The sequence below is a fragment of the Vitis riparia genome, chromosome 6 (genome assembly GCF_004353265.1).
Source record: "Vitis riparia cultivar Riparia Gloire de Montpellier isolate 1030 chromosome 6, EGFV_Vit.rip_1.0, whole genome shotgun sequence".
Classification (NCBI taxonomy): Eukaryota; Viridiplantae; Streptophyta; class Magnoliopsida; order Vitales; family Vitaceae; genus Vitis; species Vitis riparia.
Window position 1 is genome coordinate 11,333,552 of NC_048436.1, and position 13,883 is coordinate 11,347,434.

Here is a 13,883-nt window from a genome sequence, read left to right on the forward strand (position 1 = left end):
TTCTAATGTGACCTAGAATACCCGGTCATTACAACTGCTCTTTCTATGAAGAAATAACCTGAAAATTGAGGAGCAAATAATATATCTTTATGTCTTCATCTTGAGAAGGTTGCATGGGAGCGGCTAGCCTTTGGGGTTGAACCCGTTGAAGATGAAAACATTTTTGTATTGTTTGGACGGAAGAAAACCTTCGCGAATTCGTGGCGATTGTCAATAGAGCAACAATTACGAACGATGCATGACTTCTCATAATTGCCAAGGAGAGTTGTCCACAATCTGCTGAACATACCCTTAATGAATGGTCTCTCTTTGCTGGTACAGGCAAGATATTGATTTGTGTGATCCAGTTGGTGGTTATTGTTGGTAACCATGGGCTATTGCAGAAGGACAAGGTTGAAGGTGGGTTTATTTGGAATTAGTGGAATCAAAGAAGAAGGACGTGTTAATGGTGAAAAATCTGGGAATAAAGGAATAAGAAAGCTACTCTCGACATTCTCCATTTTCAGACTACGTCGATGCATAAACCCAGAGAATAGATCCAGTTGATGACAAAAACTATGGAGAAATTTGGCGATAATAGTACTAATCCACTAGTTGTATAACTCTATCGAATGAGCCACTGCATGGGAGATATATGGAAGAGCTAAAACTAGTCAAGATTCAGAAATCCCAACTAGCCAATACTGGACCCACCAATTCCTTTCCATCTTTCCCCCTTCTACATGCACACATGGCCCCTCATTTTGCTTTATTTTGAAAGACATGTTGCTTTCCTCTAATCTTGCAATGCTTGTTTTTTAAATCAATTTTAGAATTCCATCGTCTTGTGCTCTTTTCTCAAAGGCCACGTGTCACGTTTCTTTCCTCACTTTTGCTTAAAAAAAATGATTAAATCCAGTTTTCAAATAATTTTAACTCTTCAGCTCTTTTATTCATCCTTAGATATCTTTAGGACTCTAAAATCATTTTAATAAATCGTTTGCTGCCATTTTCTCTTTGGCAATCATCTTTCATAGATTTCTTTTCTTTTTTTTTAATAATTTTTTTATTTTCTCATTTTTTAATAAGTATGAATAAAATTCTATACTTCTAAACATAATGTAATACTAGAAAATTAATTCATACAAAATAAATTGGGCATGGGTGGGGCCCAACATTTGTGATTGATTGCTTGATTGACTTTGTCCTACTCTGACATGCATGCGATTATTCTGTATTTGTGCACTAACATTATCTCTCATGATAGCACTCGGCTTGCGACTAAGGTACGCCTCATACCCGATCATATTTATTTATTTATTCGTTATCATGCATGACTTGTTTTATTATTTGATCATTGCCTTAACCAAATAGTAAATACCTAATTCTTGGGTGTTAGAGGGGTTTTACAGTCTATCACCATACCTTCCTAATAGGTAACCTGATCCCCGAACCCAGACTCTATTTTTCGTAGACCTATTTTTCATTTAGGAGTCACATTTAGGGTTTTTCATTCTTATTTTGTTTTTCCCTTTAAAAATAAAACAAAAATAAGTGGTGACTCCAAAAACTTTTCAAAATCAATTTTCCAAATAAAAAATGAGTCTCGCCATTCGAGTGGAAACTCATGTGAGAAATACGGGGTCCACAACTACTCATTTAGATTATGGACACCAGTTCATAGGGATTTTGCATGCAATGAATAGTAGGTTACAAACTTGAGTTTTAGCTTACTATAATTTCATAAGATATTTTAATGCAATTGACTCTGTTTAGTGAAGTGTTGAGTCAACTTTAGAATTAGATTTTGAGGGAGCCAATATTTCCCTACAAGTCTTAGTGGTCCTCACTCGAACTCTTATTTCATGGTGACACATTTTATTTGAGAGATTTGCATTTAAGTTTCATAAGTATGGATAAGGGCTTTTGGTAAAAACACAAGGTTGCACTGGATCTTATGAATTATCTTTTTGAACCGAACTAGATAATTAATTGGAGCCCAACAGGGTTGTAATTAATTAATTAGGACTCAAGTGGGGTAGTGTGGACCCTCCCCTGATCCATCGACCAACGCGACTCATGATTAAAAAATATGTGGAGAAAAAGTGTGGTTTTTGAGTTTTGGAAAATCCGTCCCCAATGAGGAATGGTTTTGTTTGGAGTCGCCACTTACTTTTTATTTTTATTTTTGAAATGGGGAAAATTAAGTAAGAACAAAAACCCCTCAATGACTCCAATTAAGAAAAAACGGTCTGCGAAACTCGATTTTTGAGTCCGAGGATCAGGTTACCTATTAGGAAGGTACCTCATGCTAGGTAGCACCCCTCTAGGCCCGGGGTTCGATCTCTACTAGTGAATTGGGTACATTGGAGAATATGGGTCAAAGATTAGTCAATCCCCCCAGGCTACATGGATGATAAGACTCATACAATCCTAGCTGGTATTCAACGTGCATAGGAAATCAATAATCAGAATAATGATGCGTACTTGAGGTCCCTAGCCATGCACTGCGAAAAAGGGTGAGTAATAAGCATCAGCACACAACATATGCAACCACCAAATATACTAAAATTTAGTCGTATTTCTACTCGAATTAAGAGAATTTTTAGCCATGACCAAACCTTATATATGTAACTTCTAATCTCTACCAAATGACCGCCAAAATGCAGCCATGAAACTTCATTAAGTGGCTGAAATATAGTTATTCCAATTCCGTTGACTTTCAGTTGGGAATTAACATTTTTTCCACTTGAATTTCATCCACTAACAACCACAAATTCCATAATTCTCCATAAAAAAATTTAGCTACAAAAGATCAATTATAGGCCATCGAATTCATGAAAGTCACATGCATTTTCTTTCACATAGGTCGATGCTAGTGGCAATAGGGAATGAGGTCTAGATTGATAGGAGCTGCAGACTAAAGCTAGATGATGTTTTGGGGGTGATGGGTGGGCATTATGAGTGGGATAAGCTAGCGGTGGTTGTGCGTGTGTTTTCATAATGGCAGCTTGGTGAGTTGTGTAGGCTTTGTGAGTGCATGAGAGGGAGGTACGACTGCATGGTGAGCTGTGTGGGCTTTATGAATGGTCGTGGCTGCATGGTGGAGGTGAAGTTGTGTAGGTGAGCTATGAGATGGTCGTGGTTGCATGATGGAGATGAAGTTGTGTGGGTGAGCATGTGGTTGAGTTGTGGGTGAGTCGTGGAGGCCATGGGCTGCATGTGGTGAGTTGTGTGGGTTGTGTGAGTGCATGAGAGGGAGGTACGGTTGCATGGGTGAGCTATATGGTGGCCGTGGTTGCATGGTGGAGATGAAGTTGTGTAGGTGAGTTGTAAAGTGGTCGTGGTTGCATGGTGGAGATGAAGTTGTGTGGGTGAGCATGTGTGAGTGAGGAATGGCTGTGGGTGAGCTAGATTTGGTGGTTGTATGGAGACCTTCTTTGGTGCAACTCTTTGTGGAATGGCATCAATGGTAGCATCTGGTTGTTTTCTTTTCCATTTTGATGCTAATTTTAGAAGAAAAAAAAAACTTCATGAAAGATGTCAAAAACTTCATCACCTCTGAGTTTAAGAAACCAACAAGCCTTAGTTCATCAATTCTCAAGACATAAAACCAGCTTTTAAACCATTCTCATGAACCGATTCTTGTACTAGACAACCTGACTGCCAAATCCATGTTTTCCTCAACATTCTTTCGACCCAAATTCTAATAGTTTGAACCCATTCCAAAATTACATATGCCTCACTCCTCAATACTTCAAACCTTGACCCATTGCCACTGATCCCATTAGAAGAATTCTCAGCATTCCAAGTAATAGTATTACAACCTACTAAATGATTCCAGCTCCATTTACCTCTTTGCTTAGAACATGTAGGTTACTCAAAGAGGACCCATCCCCTTTAGACATGAAGCAGTAAGCACAATCTTAATGTGCTAAAAAAAGGTTCTCCAGAAAACAGATGAAAGAGCAGAATCATGAATAAGGGAGGATCCAAAGAAAGAAAAGAAACATAAAAATAAATAAACAAATAATAGAACAAGAGAAAGCCATATTCATTATCTTATCAAAGGGCTTGAAAACTAAGTGAAGTAATTAGAGCATATCCCATATAAATGAGAATAGCAACAAGTCTTCTGAATGCTACACAACAAAGCTTAGGACAGAGTCGTATTATTCTCCAATCAACCCAACAAAGTGAGAAATGAATCAACAAATATAAGCCCACTAGTAACCTAAAAATCAACAAAAACAAACCTATGACTTATAACATCTACATATAAATCAGTAAGTTATTCCTAGAAATCAATAGAAAATGGATCAAATAAATGAAAAAATAAGAAGCTCATAGTTTCCATACCTGGAAAGGTCCCCTCAAGCAATATTACTTGTATTTAAGTGAGTTGTATCTTCTTGCAAAAAATAGCCAGACCTAAAACGAGCTACCTTCTTTCTCTGTTTTTTTACTTTCTCATCTCTCTTTGAAAATCCTTTTATACCAGCTTCCCCCCTCAGCATCTGCACCACCTATTTTTTCTTCTTCTTACGCTTTGGAATCCACCACGATCAGCCTCAGAACTCCAGGTTATTCAACTCCTCTTTCTGTCACGAGGTGGGCAACTGCCCCTCATAAATCCCCCATTGCTTACCCATCAAGAATCCACATAGATTCGGGGTGGGTTTCAATCAACCCGCAAACCGGTCGATCTAGCTAAGAAAAATTCTCAAATTTTGATAAAAAGTTCCTTGACGAGTAAGGTATTCGACAAAAAAAACGGTACGCAATTATAAGCTTGGATGAGGGAGAAATGGCTAAAACAAGCTAGAGTGCTCCAATTTGGATGGGCTTCAGTGAGCTGCCCCGACGAACTGGTTGAGTTGGTTGCAAACCGATAGAGTCGGTATAGAAAAATTATCAAATTTTGAAATAATGTTCCTTGAAGGGTAAGAAATCCAAAAAAAAAAAAACAGTGCACAATTATGAGCTCGGATGAGGGAGAAAGGACTAAAACAAGCTAGAGTGCTCTAATTTGGATGGGCTTCAGCGAGCTCCAACTGAACTGAAGTTTTTGTGGAGACCTTAACCTTTATCCTGCAGCATGATATGAACCAAGGAATTGGCCGTGATGGCATTTCATAATGGACCAAATTCTCACACTAAATCGAACCATAGGTGAACTCACGTGAGGTCCAAAAACCAATGAAGCTCAACAAGGGCTCCATGACTGTGACATACAAAAATTAGGTGTGGGCGATACCCCCAAAATACATGCAAGTGTGACCTTAACCTCTATCCTGTAGCATGATAAGAACTAAGGAATTGGCCATGACGACATTTCATAATGGACCAAATGCTTGCATTAAATCGAACCATAGGTGAACTCACATGAGGACCGAAAACCGATTAAGCCCAACAAGGGCTCCATGGTCGTGACATACAAAATTGGGTGCGGGCGGCACCTCTAAGATACATGCAAGTGTTAAGGGACAAAATTGAGGGTTTAGAAATATGCCCATCTTCACTAGAGTGAATGAACGAATGGTTCACGAGCACAAAGCGCAAGTGATGAATGGGTAGAAATGAACTCTAGTGAAGAAATCAAAGGCCAACAATTTTGTCCCCGCACAATAATACCGAAGGCCAAAGGAGCTAGGTTATAATGATTAAGGACTAAGGGATCCGAGCATGATACCGGAGAGCCACCGATGGATTAGGGGATTCAGACACGATGCCGGAGAGCCTCTGAAAAGAAAGGGGATTCGGACACGATATCGGACAGTCGCTGAAAAGATAGGGGATTTGGGCACGATGTCGGAGAGCCACCAAAAAGATAGGGGATCCAGACACAATTCCAGAGAGCCGTCGAAACAATAGGGGATCCGGACATGATGCTAGGGAGTTGCTAAAACGATAGGGGACCCGAACACGATGCCGGAGAGCCGTAGAAAAGATAGGGGATCGGGACACGATGTCAGAGAGCCACTGAAAAGAAAGAGGATCCAGACACTATGTCGGAGAGCCACCAAAACGATAGGGGATCCAGACATGATGTTGGAGAACCACCGAAAAGATAGGGGATTTGGACACGATGTCGGAGAGCCTCCGAAATGAAAGGGGATCTGGACATGATATCGGAGAGCCGTTAAAACGAAAGGGGATCCGGACACGATGTCGGAGAGCTGCTAAAATGATAGGGGATCCGAATATGATGTAGGATAGCCGTCGAAAAGATACGGGATCTGAACCAAAGAGTCGCCGAAATGAAAGAGGATCCGGACACAATGCCAGAGAGTTGCCGAAATGATAAGGGATCCGGACATGATTTCGGAGAGCCGTCGAAAAGATAGGGGATCCGGACATGATGCTAGGGAGTTGCTAAAACGATAGGGGACCCGAACACGATGCCGAAGAGCCGTCGAAAAGATAGGGGATCCGGACACGATGTCAGAGAGCCACTGAAAAGAAAGAGGATCCAGACACGATGTCGGAGAGCCACCAAAACGATAAGGGATCCAGACACGATGTTGGAGAACCACCGAAAAGATAGGGGATTTGGACACGATGTCGGAGAGCCTTCGAAATGAAAGGGGATCTGGACATGATATCAGAGAGCTGTTAAAACGAAAGGGGATTTGGACATGATGCCGGAGAGCTGCTAAAATGATAGGGGATCCAAACATGATGTAGGATAGCCGTCGAAAAGATACGGGATCTGAACCAGAGAGTCGCTGAAATGAAAGAGGATCCTGACACAATGCCAGAGAGTTGCCGAAATGATAGGGGATCCGGACACGATGTCGGAGAGCCGTCGAAAAGATAGGGGATTCGGACATGATGCTAGGGAGTTTCTAAAACGATAGGGGACCCGAACACGATGCCGAAGAGCCGTCGAAAAGATAGGGGATCCGGACACGATGTCAGAGAGCCACTGAAAAGAAAGAGGATCCAGACACGATGTCGGAGAGCCACCAAAACGATAGGGGATCCAGACACGATGTCGGAGAACCACCGAAAAGATAGGGGATTTGGACACGATGTCGGAGAGCCTTCGAAATGAAAGGGGATCTGGACATGATATCGGAGAGCTGTTAAAACGAAAGGGGATCTGGACACGATGCCGGAGAGCTGCTAAAATGATAGGGGATCCGAACATGATGTAGGATAGCCGTCGAAAAGATACGGGATCTGAACCAGAGAGTCGCCGAAATGAAAGAGGATCCTAACACAATGCCAGAGAGTTGCCGAAATGATAGGGGATCCGGACACGATGTCGGAGAGCCGTCGAAAAGATGGGGGATCCAGACACGATGTCGGAGAAACGCAGAAATGAAAGAGGATCTGAACACAATGCCGGAGAGCTGCCAAAATGATAGGGGATCCAGACACGATGCTAGAGAGCCGTTGAAAAGATAGGGGATTTTGACGCGATACTAGAGAGCCGTCGAAAAGATAGGGGATCCGAACACGATGTCGAAAAGCCGCCAAAAAGATAGGGGATCCGGACACGATGCCAGAGAGCTGCTGAAAAGATAGGGGATCCAAACACGATGTCGAAGAGCCGTAAAAAAAATAAGGGTTCCGGACACAATGTCGGAGAGTCGTAAAAAAGATAGGGGATTCGGACATGATGCCGAAGAGCCGTCGAAAAGATAGGGGATCCAAACACGATGTCGGAGAGCTGTTGAAAAGAAAAGGGGATCCGAACACGATATCAGAGAGTCGTCGAAATGATAAGGGATCCAGACATGATGCCAAAGAGTCGTCGAAAAGATAGGGGATCTAAACACGATGACGAAGAATCGTCGGAATGATAGAGGATTTGGACACGATGTTGGAGAGCTGTCGAAAAGATAGGGGATATGGACACAATGTCGAAGAGCCACCAAAAAGAAAACACGATGCTAGAGAATCGTTGAAATGATAGGGGATTCGGACACGATGCTGGAGAGCCGCCAAAACAATAAGGGATCCGGACACGATGTCGGAGAGTCGCCAAAAAAGAAAAGGGGATCCAAACACGATGCCGGAAAGCCATCGAAACGATAGGAGATCCGAACACAATGCCAAAAAGCCGTAAAAAAGATAGAGGATCTAGACACGATGCCGGAGAGCCGTAAAAAAGATAGGGGATTTGGATACAATGCCGGAGAGTCGACGATGGACTTGGGGAGCAAACAACTCAAAGGGAGAGAGGGTATGCCTTAGTATGGTGTCTAGGAAATGCCAATAAATGACTCGAATAAGCAAGAAAATCAAACACCTAAGTCAAGATGAAAGGAGGGGGTATACCCTTGCAGGACGATACCCAAACATCAAGGATCGACAGGAGACAGAATGAAATGGGGGATGCCCTAGTCTAGGATATCAGTACCATGTCAGAAAGGGCTATGCACTAGTCTAGGATATCAATACCACGTCAAAAAAGGGTATGCCCCAGTCTAGGATATCAGTACCATGTCAGAATCCCGTAACTGCACATGTGGTTAAAATAAAAGAGTTGAAAGCATCACACATAATCATCCATAACAAATCATGCACTATTTTTCACAACATCTAGTGTCCACAGAGCTGTTAAGGGGAATGCCCCTGGATGTACATCTGACATATGTATTCCCTGACGAACGAACTACAAAAATGCATCCCCGAAGACCATCATCCATTTGAACACGCAAACATGACAATGCATGGGATATGTCCTAGTGTACACTCCTACTAGTTCAATGAATATGGATGAATCTGATCTCGGGCAAGCCCCGAAAGCACTCTACTATATGAAGAATCTAGGTTGAATGTCGAGTATGTCCAAACATCGATGCCAAACATCTTCGAGTGAAATGGATTGCATGTGTACATGTAAGAACTGATGTCATCATGCAAGGATAGGGGGTATGCCCCAGTATGAACATGTCAAAGCAGTAAGAAAATGTGTCCTCGATAGTCCCAACTCTTTGCATCATCTATCTCTGATCGTGGACCAAAGACAAGGAGATTGAATGGAGAAAGCATTATATGATTCCTCGATATCCTCAAGAAACGAAGGTCGGCTAACATCCCGTACTTCAACCAGTGGACGGAGCCTGTCCAAATGAAATATGTCGAAGCAAACACAAGATCTCGTGGCCTTAGGGTGGTCTTACGACTCAGACCGTAATGAAACAATGGGAAACAAGACCCAAATACCCAAAAATAATACCAAGCCTTTGAGTAAGCAATGTCAAATATTGGAGAATCGTGTGAGCCTAGTGACTTAGCCTACATATAAATGAACAATGCCAAATGAGAGGTTATAAACGTTAGAGGACACGTCGTTCAAGCAAAACGACGATCGGCGAGGGTAGAAGAAAACGAAAAGGGATAAGACAAATGATGAAGGAGTGCAGAAGAAAATAGTGAAACAATCAAGATAGAAAATATGGCAACATGTGATAACGACGAACAACTCACCCTAATAATGACAGGTCGAAACAGGCCATTGTAGGACAAGAATGGTGATGTAGATAATGATCCAAGGGACCCAGCACTAAGGAAACCCAATCCTCACTCTCGACGTGTCTCCCAGATCCATGTAGAAATGGATCATACAATGCTCTCACCCACTCTCAGAAGAAAAATAAAATCCCTTACACGCAAAATGACATTTGATGACTGAGCCGTGATACCGATGGCTAACAAGGCTAATCCAAATATCAATGAAATGAAAATCAAACGAGCTTACTTTTTTTTTTTTTTTAATGAAGCCACAAACTAAGTAAGCTGAAGGCTACACTAGCACAAGCTAACAAGTGACTCTCAAACCCCAAACCCAAATGGTTCCCCCATACTAAGACTCTTGGATCAAAACCTAGGGGTTGAATGAAGGGTATGACATACTTGATTTGAAATACTGGGACGAGAGCGCATCATCATCACATAAGGGAAAACAAAATAAAGACGAGACGACACGATAAAAACAAAACTCAAAGATAGATGGAGCGACGATGCCAAATGGAGGAAAGAAAAAACCATGAACGACCTACAAAAGGAACAAACGAACAATGACACAATGTGCTCACAATACTCTCCGATAAAAAAAATAACTGCAAAGTGCACACAATAAGAGGCCCCCAACCCAGGCGAGAAAAAGTATGCAAGGCTAAGTGAATGAAAGGGTCTTAATGTACCTTGTGAGGCTCAATAGGCTAGCAATTGGATATATCAATGTATGGATATGCAAAAGGGATATGGCTACTCGAAACAATGGCCACCCATCATTCAACCATGATCTCATGCGTAAAACTTCTGTAGTTGGTCCACGTTGACTGGCTTCGAAAACTGATTTTCGTCTAGATCTGTCAACCATGCGGCTTCTTCTCGAGTCAACTCTAGGATAACATAAGGCCTGCTCTAACTTGGTTTAAACTTACCCCTAGGGTCACTGATCAATCCCCTGAGGACCCTCAAGACTAGGTCACCTTTCTAAAATTTCTTAGGCTTAACCCTCTTCTTGAATGCACGGACCAGTTTCCTTTGATAAGCATGCATGTGATTTGTGGCCCTCAATCTCTTTTCATCAAGTAAATTCAACTAGTCGTATCTGGCTCGCAACCAACCCGTCTCAGCAATTTGATGCTCCAAAACTATTCTCAAACCTAACAAAATGAGAAATGAATCAGCAAATATAAGCCCATCAGTAACCTAAAAATAAAATAAAAAACAAACCTATGACTTATAACATCTACATATAAATCAATAAGTTATTCTAAGAAATCAATAGAGAATGGATCAAATAAATGAAAAAAAAAAAAACAAGAAGCTTACAGTTGCCATACCTGGAAAGGTCTCCTCAAGTAATATTGCTTGGCTTCAAGTGAGTTGTATCTTCTTGCAAAAAATAGCCAATCCCAAAACGAGCTACCCTCATTTTCTACTTTTTTTCTTCCTCATCTCTCTAACTTCTGCAGACCTACTCTAACCACTTCTTTCTTGTTTTCTTTTTTCTTTTTCTTTTTTTATCTCTTCTCTTCTATGAATCCTTTCCTCCCATTTCAATCGTCACCCTAGCAGAACCTCCCACCAAAAATTTCCAAAACCTCATTTTCACACTCTCTCAGAAAATCCTTTTATACCAGCTTCCCCCTTTAGCATCTGCATTTCCTCATTTTTCTTCCCCTTCAGCTTTGGAATCCCCCACCATCAGCCTCGAAACTCCAGCTTATTCAACTCGTCCTTTTATCACGAAGTGGGCAGTTGCCCACAAAAATCCCCTATTGCTTACACATCAAGAATCCACATGGATTCAGAGTGGGTTGCAATCAACCCGCAAACCGGTCAATCCAGTTGAGAAAAATTCTCAAATTTTGAAAGAATGTTCCTTGAAGAGTAAGGAATGCAACAAAAAAACGGTGCCCAATTCTAAGCTCGAATAAGGGAGAAATTACTAAAACAAGCCAAAATGTCTAATTTGGATGGGCTTCAGCGAGCTGCCCTGACAAACCAGTTGAGCTGGTTGCAAACCAGTTGAGCCAGTTGCAAACCGGTCGAGCTGGTTGAGAAAAATTCTCAAATTTTGAAAGAATGTTCCTTGAAGGGTAAGAAATCTAAAAAAAAAAAAAAAAAAAACAATGCGCAATTATGAGCTCGGATGAGGGAGAAATGGTTAAAACAAGCCAGAGTGCTCCAATTTGGATGGGCTTCAATGAGCTCCAACTGAACTGAAGTTTTTGTGGAGACCTTAACCTCTATCCTATAGCATGATATGAACCAGGGAATTGGTCATGACGACATTTCATAATAGACCAAACGCTCACACTAAATCAAACCATAGGTGAACTCACATGGGGTCCGAAAATCGATTAAGCCCAACAAGGGCTCCATGGTCGTGACATACAAAAATTGGGTGCAGGTGACACCCCCAAGATACATGCAAGTGTGACCTTAACCTCTATCCTGTAGCATGATATGAACTAAGGAATTGGCCATGACGACATTTCATAATAGACCAAGCGCCCACACTAAATCAAACCATAGGTGAACTCACATGAGGTCTAAAAACCGATTAAGCCCAACAAGGGCTCCATGGTTGTGACATACAAAAATTGGGTGCGGGCGACACCCCCAAGATACATGCAAGTGTCAAGGGACAAAATTAAGGGTCTACAACTAGATTAGGTGACCTAAATCCAATTTAGGGTCAAGTCATTTAAGCCTATAGGGAGCCCTATAAATACCCTTTTAAGGGTTAAATTTTCAAATTTTTGCTTATCATTTTCCAAAGAGCCTATGAGGACCTTAGATTTCTTTATGCCGAAACCCTGGATCATCTAGTACATGCAAATGTACCCTAAGCTTCTCTAGAGTCTAATCTAAGTGGAAACATGTTTTTTTAAAACCATTCAACTTAATAAAACTAGAGAAGAAACATTTATACCTGGATCTGAATGTTCCTAGATTAATTCCTTTTGGTGGAGAAGATGACTAAATATTCTAGATGTCTCATACACCTAAAGTCTTCCTCTCAATGACTTAAACCGTGACCTTAGCACTCTAAAGAGTGAACTTTAGAAGGGAAGATGTCTTTGCGCTCTCTCTCTCTCTCTCTCTCTCTCTTTGGCAGTGAAAGATGATAGTTAAAAGCTTTTTTTTTTTTAATCCTTAAGCCCTAAGAGGGTATTTATAGGGTTCTTCTACTAAGCTTAGGTAACTTGAGCCCACCAAGGCTTGGGTCACTTAATCTAACTCGAAATGAATCCTAATTGATTAATTAACCACATAGGGTCATCTAATTAAATTAGTCCAATCCAAAGAACTTGTTAACTATCCCTTGTGCAACCTTGTGTAATTACCAAAATACCCTTATGCACAAGAGTGAACTTATAGTCAATCCAACCCTCATAAATCATGTCATCATGGTATATGAGCTTAAAGCGAGAACCATTAGAACTCATAAGAATAATAGCTCTCTCATAATCTAATTTTGAAATTGATTTAAAATCCCACTATAGATAGTTAACTACACTCTAGTACTCTATGTAAATAACAATGAGATGAAGCTCGAGCTCGTGACCTACTATCCATTACGTGCAGACTCCTCATGAACCGGTGTTTGTAATCTAACAAGGTACTGCTATCACCTTTCAAGATTACCTCTTCAATCCTTGAGTTACAAGTTCCACTTATTATGTGATGAATTGACGTACTCTAACTCCAAAAAGCATATGTCAAATTTTCACTAAAAGAAATATTATGGTCATAGTCTTTTAGATCACATGTTATTTGGATCACCTAGAGGACACACTGTCTTAATCATATGAGATATTAAGATGCCTCTATTGAGAATACCTATTACCACCAACCTACATCAATAGTAACCTAATTCATAAAAATATTTAACCACTTTATGGTTTCACTTATAGGTTAAAGCCTCCTATTAACTTTAGCATAAGCTATATATTCCATCAAAATTGAGAGTCCATACAATATAATAGCTTGGTAGATTATGACATTCAATAGCATTATGTCATGATTCACCGTACATCATTTTTAATGTGTAAATTTTTTATTTTTTATTTCAAAATCCTTTAGATTTTTGTATACAGATTAGTATTCACAAAATTATTCCAATTGATTTGCAACGTGCAAAGTGTTTGCATTTTGGATGCATTAAAAGTCTTTAAAATAGAGTTTGGCTTATTCTAATTATGTTATATCCCTCTTTCTATTTTCATTATTCCTTCCCTAATTTTAATCATTTTAAAATGATATTCCCATATATACTAAAACTGCGATTTTCTTTCCAATAAATGATTAGGGTTTTGGAACATATTAAAAATTTCTACTGCACGACTCTCACAATATGAGGCATCTTCTTCTTCAAACATTCCTTGAGCATCACTCAGACTTTGATTATTCAGGTATTAGTCTCTTTT